At 41.8% G+C, this 14,031-nt stretch overlaps 1 protein-coding gene across 4 annotated transcripts in view; it reads right to left on the bottom strand.

Annotated features, from left to right (window-relative positions):
• Positions 1-14,031, bottom strand: part of LOC102216204 (thyroid hormone receptor alpha) — a 103,868-nt gene that overhangs the window by 77,782 nt on the left and 12,055 nt on the right. For all 4 annotated transcript variants that reach the window (XM_005750991.1, XM_013915384.1, XM_013915386.1 and 1 more), the window contains exon 2: positions 13,922-14,010. The gene's annotated coding sequence lies outside the window, so the exon portion shown is untranslated. The remainder of the gene's footprint in view (positions 1-13,921; positions 14,011-14,031) is intronic.

Genomic DNA, 14,031 nt, shown 5'->3' with positions numbered 1-14,031 from the left:
GATAAACTGAAGCCTGTTGGCTAAGAAGTAGTGCTGAAAGTTAGGCAGTTCTAATCCTCCTTTATCCTTGGTCTTTTGTAGTGTTATTAAGCTTATACGTGGGGGTTTATCTTTCCTTGCCATTTTTTCTCTCTAACGTGAAACCCATCTCTCCATGTGCCGCCTGACAACAGAGGTAGTTTTTCCTCAAGGTGACTTCTGGGGGAAGCCCATTGAAAGTAAGGAGGAAACAACTCATAGGTAGGAGTGTTGGGGTTGAATTCAGAAAGGTACACAGCACCTCACCACCAACTGAGCATATCTCATAACAGGAAGCTACATTTCTGAGGAATTATGAGAAGTCAGTAAAGTTTCCATTTCAACAACATTATTAGAAACTACTACTACTACTACTACTACTACTACTACTACTACTACTACTACTACTACTACTACTACTACTACTACTACTACTACAACAACAACATCTTTCAAAAACTGTCCAAATACTTTTGGAAGGTAGTGTAACCTGCTAGACTTGTCATTTCTAACAGTGCAGCGATGTATTGTGTAATTTCTGTCATGTACAGATTTATACATGGAGTGTACAAAAGGATTACTGAACTAATAATCACTGATAACGTAACCTTGCATAGACTCAAACTCCATTATTTGCTTAGACTGTAATGACAATTCGTTGCTTACATTCTGAACCAGAGTCAGAGGTCAATATTTGCTGAGTGACGAGTTTTCATGCAGACAGAAAGCTGGTTTCACGTAGCTTTCTCCATCTGTGCCTCCATTAGAACAGAGAATAGTTATACAAACAGCCCAAAGCAGGACAAACATATACACACGTACAGTAAGGGGACAGCCACACACAGATGTGTGTGCTCCACACCATTATACACATATACTGACACTGGGCCCCTCGTCAAACTGAGTGTACAGTGTGTATGATACTGGATGCTTCACCAGCATCCAGATCAAAACAGAGAGCAGAGCCGCCAGGCAGAAAGATGAGAAAGGAGGAGAGGCAGGAGAGCCAAAGGATGGGCGGATCATTTGGCCCTCCTAACGGGAACAAGAAGAAAACAAGCAGTACATGCCTGGAACAAGAAACAGAGGTAAGGATGAGGAGGACGAGGGGGAAAATAGAGTGGACGTAGATATAAAATGTATATGAATTAGCTGGAGAGGTTCTTCTAATGGTTGCATAGCAACTATTTGAAAACAGAGCTCAAGCTGCCAAAAGGGGAATAACATACAGCTCTCCTTTCCAAACGCTCAAAGGCAAAATAATTCTCCCAAATGTGCAACACACACACACACACACACACACACACACACACACACACACACACACACACGTTAGCTTGCACATGCAAATCCTACAAAGCTTCCAGATGTGGATGAAGACAAAAAACAAACATTATGACCATCTACCAAATATTGTTTCTTTGTAGACTGGAATTTTTCTTTTGGAAAGTGAAAAGATGCTCAGTTGGATTGAGATCTGGGAATTTGGAAGTGAAGTCAACACCTCAAACTCGTTGCTCTGCGCCTAAAACCATTCCTGAACATTTTTGCTCTGTGTCAGGGTCCCTTTACTGCTGAAAGAGGCCACAGCCATGAGGAAATACAATATGCATGAAAGGTTGCACATCACCTACAACAACACTAGGTGCTAGGTGGTAACAAAGCAACATCCACATTTCTGTGTTATATTGTTATATTGTTTTTGTGCTTTAAAGTGGTATAAAAATTTGATCCAGACATACAAGGAAATTACAAAAAGGGTAAGTATGAACTAAAGCTGTACTACTTTAAAGGGTTGCTCACTCACCTTTATACTACAACTGCTACTACCAGTACTGATTCATTTCTCATATCCATTGACCTGTTCAGACCTCATACTTCCCGGCTGAATGCTGGGATGACTTTTCCAGGTAGCTTTGGGCTTAAGGCGTGTACGAAAAGTTATCTAATTTAGCTCTGAGGCAACATCAATGACGTTTTATTAAATGCAAATATGCCCTTCTGTAATTTACCAAGTGGAACATGGCTGTGATCCTCTCGAGAGCCAAGGCTGAGTTCCACTCAGCCAGTCATTTTCTCTTCACAGCATAAATAATGGCAAGGAGCGGGTGCCACATCAGTCTCGTTTGTGGAACATTTTTTGCTTTAAATGGGTTTTTAAAGTGCCGTCGCTTTGGTGTGAAGAAAAAAAAAAATGCATAAAAGGAGCAGTTAGAAGCCCTCAGAAAGAGGCGGCTTTTTGACATGCCCGAGATAATGAGACTGCACTTTGTAGAGTGGGAGCACTTCATCTCTGTCTGCTTCTTAAGTGTCACTCTGACACTCACACAGCCGAGGGGAAAAAACAGCCACAAAAAGTCTCACATCGAGCCATGATGAAAGCGCTTTTAGAAGGATCGCTCATCAGATCTGTTCCCATTTTCCGAACGGATCAAGCCACACTGAAATCCATTTTATTTTCCTTGTTCTGCGCTCGGTGAAGCATTCTCTCCACAGGAAGCTCATTGAAGTCACACAAGGTGTCAAAGCAGTGTCACTATGAAAGCTCGCTGCTCCTGGTTAAGCCATCATTTAAAAAGAAACATAAAAAGGAAAAATATAACCTTAACTTACCCTTTCTTACCCTGAACAAAAAAACAAACTATCACATTCTTGAATCGTGCACACCGGCCAATTTTGTTCTTGCTGCTGTTATGAAACAGAATGACTCAGCTCTTACTCTGTATAGAGAAACATGCTTAGCTCCGAGTGGATGATGGAAATAAGCAGGAGACATTGTGACTACAGAAACTGAAACAATAATCTCAGTCTTCCACAGCATGTCTTCATCCTGTCTTCCTTCTCTCACCCCAGCAGTCGCAGCAGATGGCCGCCCCTCCCTTAGCCTGGTTCTGCTGGAGGTTTCTTCCTGTTAAAAGGGAGTTTTTCCTTCCCGCTGTCACCAAAGTGCTTGCTCATAGGGGGTCATATGATTGTTGGGTTTTTCTCTGTATGTATTATTGTAGGGTCTACCTTACAATATAAAGCGCCTTGAGGCGACTGTTGTTGTGATTTGGAGCTGTATGAATAAAACTGCATTGAATTGAATTGAATACCAGAGATGATGGAATAGCACAATAATCATTAGTGAGACGATCTAAGTGGTTACAGAGTAAAGCTCCTCTCACTGTTGATGCAAGCAAATGAAGTGAGCTACCTACCAACACAGCTTCCGCCTGCAATGTCTACAACTGCCCAAGTGTCAGCTACAAAGCAATGCACAACAAGAAAATCTCTTCATATGTAGATGGGACTTTAGTTTAGGGCTCTTGACACGTTACTGGCTGGGTTTATACCTCTCACCAACCCTGAAGCAGTTTCCCACGGCATTTGCAGAAATGACCTGGTAGTGCAACTGACTGAATCATTTGGGAAAAGTTCAAAGACGATGAGCTCTTTTAACAATAATTGCATTTTGATAGGTAAGAATCCAGAGTCATTAGCAAACAACAGAGCCCTTAAATGGTCACCTTAATGTGCTTTGACCTGAAGCTCAGTTTAATGGACATGGGAGTTTCGTAAGCAAATACCAGCACTGTTTCAAAATGGAAGCACCAATAAAAACGTTTTCACCTTCACTTAACCCATCAAGAAACCAAACCCAAAACCTCCACACCATGATCTCCATTTATGCAGAGTTCAACTAACTGCTAATCTGCTGCCATAAAATCCATAAAAATTGTATTTAAAATCCAGATGAAGATCATATCCCTTTCCATCCTCAGACACCATTTTCTGTTTTGTTTACCATTTTTAGAGCTGATGGCAAACAGGAACAGTCACAGACATTACTCTGATTACAGAGTCGGTATAATGTACTGTATAATATAATGGAAAACTGCAGTGATAGCACTGCTGATACAGCTGCTGTCATTAATTCAGTGACTGATTAACTTGCTGTCACAGATAAGGCGCCCTGAGAAAAATCTTCAGTTAGGCAGCTTTACATAACATTACTGAGGTCTTTTTGATACTGAGCTACATTAGAGGGCGATATCTGAAACATCAAAGCAAATCAAATCTTCTACTTCCATCCAATGCATCTATGTCAATGTGTTTGATGACTTTTCTCAGCAAGCCCAGGGAACTGTTCATGAAACAGGGACGCTTCTCTGTCTCTTGTCATGTCCAATCTCTCACAAGCCAACTCTGAAAAATCCTATTCAGGACCGAGCAGTGAAGCGTCAGTGTTTTCAAACAGCCAATGCCACACTTACGATGTCTGACTTATTAGCTTCACTACTCTGTGTGTTGTGTTTTCCACCTATGAATGCGTCTTTAACAACAGCACAGCAATATGTCTTTGTTTAACGTGACAACTCAGCCGAGTTTGATACCGTCCAAGCAACTGTCCAATCACAGCTGGACAGATGTAACCAGCAAAGGCATCAATATCAACAATCAAAGGTTGACCGCAGCCTGATGACAGATTCTCTCTGATAGCTTAAGGAAAAGGAAAAATAAGTTTAAAAAAAAAAAAAAAAAAAAAAAAAAAGGATGCAAAAGCTAAAAGGAGGACAGTTCTCATGACAGTGATTTTTTCTTTTCTTTTAGGGTTGGGGGCCTTACCCTTAGATGGGAACAAGGCTTTTCTTGTGGTGCACTTCACCCGTATCATCTGGGCTTTAAGCCAGTATCCAGATCTACCCCGCAGCATTTTATGGTTTTGTAAACAAGGCCTGGAACAGATGAGCAGGCATCGCTCAAAGACACTGGATACCCAGATCTGCTTCATTAATTCTTCATGCTGCTGAATGTTTTTTTTTTAAATGAGCTGGGCTGTTTGTTGTGTTGTCAAAGCATTTGGCGCCTCAGTCACGACTCGTCCAAGCGCAGAAAAATATGGCACGATGAGTCTGATGAGCACAAACGTTTTAAGGGAAACTACGACACGTGACGGCGTAAAGCTGTCGGTTCTTACTCACTCACAGGGATATGGAAGCAAAGGAGCATGACATCTCACTGAGCTTTTATTTGTCTCCAAGGTAAATGTCAGTGTAGCGGCTTTGAAACAATCGCTGGCTGTGCTTAGATGGTGCAAACAGACTAAGGTTACAGGCTCAGCAATAAGAAGCATAGACAAACATTTCTTTCAACTTTCATATATTTCTGCATGATATCAAGAAATGCAAATAATGTTTCGTCTTGTCAGCACTCATCAATGGGGGTTTTTAAAATCCCTTTTTCTTAAAAAAAATTAATAAATAAAGTAAAAAAATTTAAAAAAGGACAGTCAGCGAGGAAGTGCAGAGGATTAGAAGGTGGTTGGTCCAGGTGGCATGCCTTCAGAGGTATCGAGTGTCTAGGACAGAGGACAGTGGACAGAAGGAGCTGCACTGTGTATTTGTGGATCAACAGAAAGCGTATGATAGGGTGCCAAGACAGGAAGTGTGGTACTGCATGATTGGCAGAGAAGTATGTGAAGGTGGGGCAGGACGGATACACTGGTGAGGCGTGCGGTAGGAGTGACTGATGGATTCAAGGCGGTGGGATCACATCAGGGATCGGCTGTGAGCCCCTTCTTACTTGCAGTGGTGATGGACAGGCTGACTGATGAGGTCAGGCAAGGCTCTCTGTGGACTATGATAGCAGACAACATTGTGATCAGTGAGAGTAGAAAGCAGGTGGAAAAGAGCCTGGAGAGGATGGGGTATGATCTGGAGAGAAGAAGAATGAAAGTCAGTAAAAGCAAGACAGATTACAGGAGTAAATAAAAGTGAGACAGGTGAAGCTGTAAGGAGTAGAGACAGAGTGGGTGGATGAGTTTGTACACCTTAGGACAACTGTCTAAAGTAACAGACTGTGCACAATAGAGGACAGGAAGAGTGTGCGCAAGGTGGAGATGAGTGTCAGAGGTTTATTTGTGACTGAAGGATGGCAGCAGAGTGAATACGAAGGTTTGCAAGATGGTGCTGAGACCTGCTGCGATGTGTGCTTTGGAGACGGTGTTGCTGACATAAAGACAGCAGGCCGAGGTGGAGATGCTCAGATTTTCATTGGCAGTGAGAAGAATGGACAGATTTAGAAATGAGTACATCAGAGGAACCGCTCAGGGTGAGCATTTTGGAGGTAAGGCTGAGATGCTTTGGACATGTGCAGGGGAGGGATGGTGGATATATCAGATACAGGATGCTGAATATGGAGCTGCCTGGCAGGAGGAGAAGAGGAGGGACTCCGAGGAGCTTTGTGGATGTAGTGAAGGAGGAAATGCAGAGGAAAGATGGGACAGGGCAGAAGCAGATGATCTATTGTGGCAACCCATAGAGTCAGCTCAAAGAAGAAGAATTCAGGAAGGGCTAAATCCTTTTTCATGGCACAGTAAATGTACTTCTTTAATTTGATACACATTGATAAAAAACACATGATGTTATTATAACGCACATGGAAAGTTGTATTCCATAAAATAATCTGTTATGGAAATATTCTATTATCAAAATCTCATTATTTACAGCTATTATTGTCGGTACATGCTGAAACACAGTACCCTGATTAGCATGTGAATAAAACCTCAATGGAACAACGTGTAATAGACTGTAATTGTATCTAATTAGTTATTATGCTAATGCAATAGCTAGCCTTCCACCACTGCAGACATGCATATTCTCTCATTTTCACAGCTCGGCGTTGGCTCTGGTGCTACTCAGTGCTTCTTTTAGAACAAACGCAAAATGAACAAAATGACAATGAACAAAAGTTTCACACCTGAAGCTGCTATTCCACTTTATTTTCACATTCATGGACTGTTTATGCTTATTAATATTTGAGACTCCCCAGATACCCCGAGAAAAAAGCAACTAGCCAGAGAAAACAAACAAGTAGGGCTGTTCGATATAACGATATATATCGGATGATGATATAAAAACGTCTGTGGTTTCATTTTATGCTATCGTTTGCTTCGTGGTGTCGCAAAATAAACTGTTTACTGCAATATTTTTTCATCGTTCTGATGGTCACTGCAGTGGTTATATTAATGTCTTAAAGTTCTCTCCTTCTCTTATATTTAATATCACCACACTACGGACGGACAAGCGCCTGTTTTTATGCGTTGTCGTTAGCAACAGCAACGGTAACACCTTCGCGTGTCCGCTTGTTTCTGTTCCACATAAACCTTTCACAATAAAGCTCAAGATCCTGTTGAGACTTTTCAAAATAAACTGAATCACGTGAAAGAGCAGATTATTTACGGATGAGAAGTAAAAAAGAGCCGCCAGGTGCTAAAAAATAAACCTTAGACTCAAACGTTAGAACAGGCTTTTCCCCGCAGCACGCCGTGTAATAAATACAAAGAAAACGGCGCCCGTTACAACTTATGTCTAAAAATGTATCGTTTCATGCATCGGTTAAAACACTCGACTCCAGCTACACGACGCGCAGCTGGAAACACTTCACGCAAGTCGAGCTGCCCGAGATTCACAGAATTTACAGAAAATGTTACATTTTTGTGATTTATATCGTTATCGGACGACAGATGTCTGATATCGGGATATGAGGTTTTGGTCATATCGCACAGCCCTACAAACAAGCTCATCTTTTTTAATTTGCTAATTGTTTCTCTGGGTTCATCTCAATCTCACACTGAGATTGCACATGCTGACTAACAGCTGAGATGATTAATATTTATGAGGCAGCCCCGGAAAAAATAAAAATAAAAATCACCGACATGGACATATCAAGTGGCAATACTGTCAATTTCACAAGCGGCAGCCCCTTCTGATATTCTACGAGACCAACAGCTCGTCTTTTCCTGTTCTCGGGTCTCTGGTGACAGCAGATCATTTATATTAGAGCCACATGCGCTGCTCTGTTCTGGTGTTTGCCAGCTGTTTCCAATTTCACAAGCAACCAGGAAAATGGATCCAAATTGTAGCAATCAAAGACGCGCCTGAAGCCGCAAAAGTCACTGCTGAGGATCTAGAATGTGGAGAGATGGAAAGGACTGTCAGCCTGAGTCAGATGGGCTTTCTGATACGCAGCCATGTATCTAGCAATGATCACAGTCTGTTGCTGTAAATAAAAAAAAAACACCAAGAAGCAAAGGACAAAAATACCTAAATACAAAACAACCCCAAAACCCAACCTCTTTCAACGAAGTTTCCATTGGTGTGTTGAAAGATGTAAAATCCATCCAAAAGACAAACATGCGTCTACTCAGAAAAGCAAAGTCTGATGCTTTTGTTTTATACAGCGGCTGTCAAACTCAGTTTAGGGCCCATACAGCCCAAGAGTGTCGGACCAGTAAACCGCCGTAAAGCCCCACTCCTCAAAAGGACAACAAAATGTTGTTGTTTTTCCAGTGGTCCAACTTGACTCCTTCACTGACCTGATTCTGGCCCCCGAGCTTCAGACCAGTCCGGCGGCTGAACTGGAGTGCCAGTATAAGATAAATAAGGATTATTTTGAGCCGTGACTCATGCAAAGCTACTCTAGTAGAGTTCAATTGTTAAAAAAACAAAACAAAAAAAACCAAAAAAACTTACAGCCAGAAATGAGTACAATAGGTCCTTTTCCATTGCTCATTAAGTCAAGAACTAAAATTATTTTCCTTCCTGGAAAATAAACGTTTTTGCTCTGTGAGGACCCCCACGGTGTGACCCTCCCTCCCCCACCACCACTCTAAAAGCATGCTGGGAGAAACCAGCAGGTTTCCCCTGAGGATATTCTGATGCACAGCTGGGGTACGGCCCTAATCACATCACACACTGGAAGCAGAGAAATGTGAATGAGGATATCACCCATGGGCAGAAGCGGTCTTCAGCGGCTCTGATCTCCTGTGTGAACAAGTGTGCAAATACGCGTTTTGTTCGAACGATTCTCTGTTGAGATTGTTTTTATTTTTGTTAAAACTGCTCGGGAAATGTGAGGGATTACTGAATAACACACCAGCTCATGCAACTGAAATCCCTCAGGTAAAAAAACGATTACAGGGATTCTGTTCAGCGGTTTCACGCAGAATGCTGATGTACTCTGGAGCTGCCTGTGAATGACAAAATAGTGAGAAACCCCCGAGATCTGTCAACACAACAAATGGTTTTCCTGCAACTGTGGTGTGATGGACATAGTTTTCTATTGATTCAGGCTTATGTAGGCACTTCAGACAAAAATATTGACAAAATGGCAAGTGCTATTGGTTTCCTACTTCAGTGCTACTTATTACCCATACTTCTGGTAATCCCAAGCAGTTGAGTGCCTGCTTGTTGGAGTTATTTCCTATTGGAGTCAATGTGGCTGCGACAAGGAGTTTTTCTTTCCCCTGTTTTGGCAGCAAACTGGATCAGATTTGGATAATGAGGTAAATAAGATGCACAGATAATAAAAACAAATCTCATATCTACTCTTCAGCCAAACAGCTGGCGATGGGGGGCATCATCACATGACCTTTGGATGAACTGATACACAGCACACAGTCTGCTAAACATATTAGGCTAAATGAACAATACATCAAACATGCTGAAATATACCAATTCTCACGAGTGTGGAAAAAAAGTCAAAGTCTTATCATAATGAAGTCAATTTGCAATTGTACAGCATGTAAAATCTTCTCCAGCTTGTGCAGAAAGCACCCTGCTGATATTTGGCATTCATGAAAACGCTTCAAAGGCATTACCAGCTTCCAGCAAGTGACTGTAAAGCTTCATCTAATTTATGTCCAATGTGAGAAAACCCAGATGGATTTTAATCAGTCTTCTTTGGTAAAGCTATACGTGGCGAAAGGTGCAAATGAAAAATGTAAATGAATCAAAATTTCAATCTAAATGAGAGTCATGCAAAATGACTACAGGGAAACGATCAGAGTATAAACAAATCACACCATCAAGCTGATCTCCAAGTTTGTTTTACATTTCTTTAGTTTTGTGAGTAAAGACAGATTATTTCAGACTCTAAAATAATTCAGCTTCTTTGACATTTATATATTTGTACAACAAATTCAAAGATAACCGGCTTTAACTCTCTCTCCCGGAAACACAACATGTAACAGCCTCCCCTGTTCCCGTTCTGATACCTCAGTATTTGTCAATAAAGTTGTGGTTTGTTGACCATTACTCATAGTTTCTGGATTTTTCCAAGGGTGGCTGCATAGGCAGAGACCAGCCTCACTAATTTCTAACGGCTGATACAAACCCAGTCATGTTGTACTATGAGCAGGTCTGAAATATGACAGCAACTGTTTAGCTCAGAAATCAGCTTCTGGGGTTACTCATAGTAGGCTTTCAAGGGGTAATGAGTTAAACCCCATCAAAACCAGTAAACAAAATGAGAAATATAGCCACAATTACAAAAGCCCCGTCCATGCCGGCATACAAATTTTATATGTCACATACACAGTACAACATATAGTGAAATGCTTGTGTCCTGAACTGCGGACAGGCTGCAGACATACAGGCTCCATTCCAGGGCTGTTTTGTTTTTTTGCATGGGGGGGGTCTAGCCAGGACCCTTACTGGATACCAGGTGGGAATCGAACTTGCGATCCTCGCTCCAGAGGCGTGTAGTTTTATCCAGCCGCATGATGCAATATATAACTCTGCAGCAGCTGCACTTAACAGACAATGAATTCTGTCTTTGCTTCACTGTGGATCAACTAAAAGTATAGAAAGCCGAGACGGTCAGAGGGCAGTTTAAGTTGTGTGCAGGATGTGCCCCCATTAGCAGGCCATTATAGGTGGAGGCTGGGCAGCGTGGGTGAAGACAAAGAATCTGAAGAAGCTGTAAAAAGGAGCACCTGACAAGCTTCATGACGTACTCTGTGAGTAATGGGTTTTTTTAATGTAAAAAAAAACAAAAACTCTTGCAGTGAGCACTTTGTGTGGAAATGAATGAACTCTTTGACATCCAGGTAGTTAAAGGTAGTTCTAAGGTAGTTACCATGACCATTAGAGAGCGCAGCCGTCTGCATATGTGGTGACCTTCAAAGGTTTTTGAAACATGTGCCTGAGAGTAAAGTAGGCCATGCTTTTATTTCTCCACACTTGGTAAAACACAAAAAAATGTCATTATGAATGTGCAGTAGCACCTGTTCTTTGATATAGGCTGAAGTATTCCTGTCACTGGGTCAGGGTCTGAATCCTCACAACCAAAATACGCAACACTAAAGGACACTGGAAGTTGAGAGCAGAATAAATCTTACAGTCTGTGTTTATAGATGACAAATTTGAAACTACCATCTGTCATAAACAGTGTAGAACTAATTGTACTGTGTTTCTGTAGTATAGGTTTCTTAAATATAGACCAACTTGTTATTGATCTAGCTTTCTGAGTAAGCTTGGACTGATATCTGATCCAAATGTCCCTACAAATAACATTTTTGCTGTTATGTTACAAAAGAAAAACTTGCAGACAGTTTCCTTAACTAATCAGCAAGAAAGGTCCGTCTATCCTGTACCTTTGGTTTGATTGAGCTCAGGATGCAAAAGACTGTCACAGCTTTAAAAGCATTCACAGAGGCCTTGCTGCTCCCCCTGATGTGCCTCACTCCCTACTGTGAGAGGTGCAGGCAGCTGGGCCCCACCTACTTTTAATACAAACACCAGTAATTCTTATTGTAAACTGTTTCAAATACAGCAAGTCATTTGGTGAAAAGTCTTATTATAACTTATACTACACACTGATCAGGCGATCAGGTGAATGGAATAACAGTGATTATCTCTTGGTTGAAGCACCTGTTAGTGGGTGGGATGTATTAAGTGAACATTTTGTCCTCAGACTTGACGTGTTAGAAGGAGAACAAATGGCAAAGTATGCAGATTTGTGCGAGTCGGGCCAGATTGTGATGACTAGACAACTGGGTCAAAGCATCTCCAAATCTGCAGGTCTTGTGGGGTATTCCCACTCTGCGTTGGTCAGTATTTATCAAAAGTGGCACAGTGGTGAACCAGCAACAGGGTCATGGTGGAGCAAAGGCTGGCCTCTGTGGTCCAATCCAACAGACGAGTTAGGCTTCAGACTACACAGCACATCAGAGTTTGTTGTGTATGGGGTTGCGTAGCCGTAGACCAGTCAGGGTGTCCATGCTGACTACTGCTCGCCACTGAGAGCACCAAAAATGGGCACATGAGCATCACAACTGGACCACGGAGCAATGAGGGAAGATGGCTTTGTCTGATTGAACACTCTTGCTAACATCTTGGTGCCAGATACCACAGGACACCTTCACAGATCTGGTGGAGTCCATGCCTTGGAGGTCAGAGCTGGTCTGGCAGCAAAAGGGTGACCGACACGACATTAGGCAGGTGGTCATAATGTTATCAGGGTATATTTAAATTGAGGCCTACTCTGTTCTGTGGCCTTGCTCACCCTGTCTACTGCTTTCAATGCATGCAAACAAAACCAAAAAGAAACAACCAACACCATCACACACACTTTATATGTCAACTGTGGCTTTGCTTGATATTTATAAATGTACTTGACTGTGGTGCTTCCCTGTTCAGCCAGTCCAACTGTGCCTTAAAGGGGAAGAGTTCCAAACCACATCTGCATGACCACAGTGCAGCAGGTTCTGCATAAAGCATGAGCCACACAGCTGGGTTGCTGTTACAAGGTGGTGAGTGAGCGTTTTCAAGGCCAACCCTAATTACATTTGACTCCTGAATAACGCTGGCACATCAGTTGGTTGAGATTTTGGTTGCTTGTGAGGAAATTAGGATAATGAGAAGGCAGGAAGGGCTGAACGTGTGTTGTAAATGTGCATCATGGGGGACTCAGTGGTGTGAAAATGATTTGAGGCTATGTGAGAACTAAAATTAGAAATCACATCAACTACACAGTATGTCAGATCACAATATGTCCTGTTGTGGGGAATCGCATCAGAGAACATCTGGCTGAGTGTTGCTGCTGCACTGCTCTCTGTGCTTTGCCTTCCCCACAGTCACTCAGCAGAGCTAACAAGGAGGTACAAGAGCAGGCGGAAATTTACAGCACACAGAGAAAGATAAGGAATCCATACTGTGTAGACTAACAGTTTTATTACCTTCAACCTTTATATGATTGTATGAGTTGTGTTGCACTGCAAAACACCTTTCCTCTTATCACAATTACAGTCTCTCTTCCTTTTTATCACACCTTAAAAAAAAGTTAATATACAGATTTGAGAGTTTATTCTTGTTTAGCAGACATTCACTTTTTAAAGAAAACCTATTCTGCTTATTTGCCAAAAAAGCTACAGTGTATGCAGACAAGCTAATGTAACAAATGTAACAAAGACTTTTTTGGGGGGAACCAAATGAAAAGCAGCTGAGTTTGATTTTGCTTTGTATGTTAACACTGCAACACGAGCATGCTCTTTATGCTGCAGCAGATTCTGTCCTCATTATTGCAGAAAAGAAAAAATCTCCCAAACACTAAAAAGGCAAATAATCTCACAAAAAAGCACATCTCACAATCTAATTAAAAAGTTCTCTCTGAGACCTTTCAGTGGCAGAAACGTTTCTCAGTTGTAGTCTGAACATGCTCAGCCCTCTGCCCTGAAGGCGTCACAGGGCAGAGCTGACCAAAAAACCCTGAGTTCACTTACAGGTTCTGCTGGAAACCACCAATCATAGCAGCAGCCTGTGTCACACATACAGGCGACATAAAAAGAGCTGCTGACAATTATGTGTTTTATTTAAACGTTCTTTAACCTGCTTTTCCTTAGTTTTATGCAATTTCACTCCTGAGCCTGGGCTCTGCAGCATACATAGTAGGAATGACTTTAACATCCAGGTGCACGGTTTGAGAACATCTTTAACATTATAAAGAAAACACTTCAACAAAATTACAGAACAGCACTGTGTTGGTGCAATTACTGGCACACAAAGTATGAGTAATTAAACCACCTGCATGAATTTGAGTGAACGGTTCAGCTATGAAGACGAAATAACAGATAACCCACCTGGTGCAATGGAGGGGGAGGCCGGCTTTCTTCACCAACATATTTACTGGAAAACATCATGTGGCAAAGCGTCTTCCTTCACAGAAACTCTGGGGAAAAAAAGAAAAAAA

Source organism: Pundamilia nyererei, unplaced genomic scaffold, assembly GCF_000239375.1.
Source record: "Pundamilia nyererei isolate P.nyererei 1_Seehausen unplaced genomic scaffold, PunNye1.0 scaffold00295, whole genome shotgun sequence".
Lineage (NCBI taxonomy): Eukaryota > Metazoa > Chordata > Actinopteri > Cichliformes > Cichlidae > Pundamilia > Pundamilia nyererei.
This window is presented reverse-complemented; position numbering and strand designations above follow the sequence as displayed.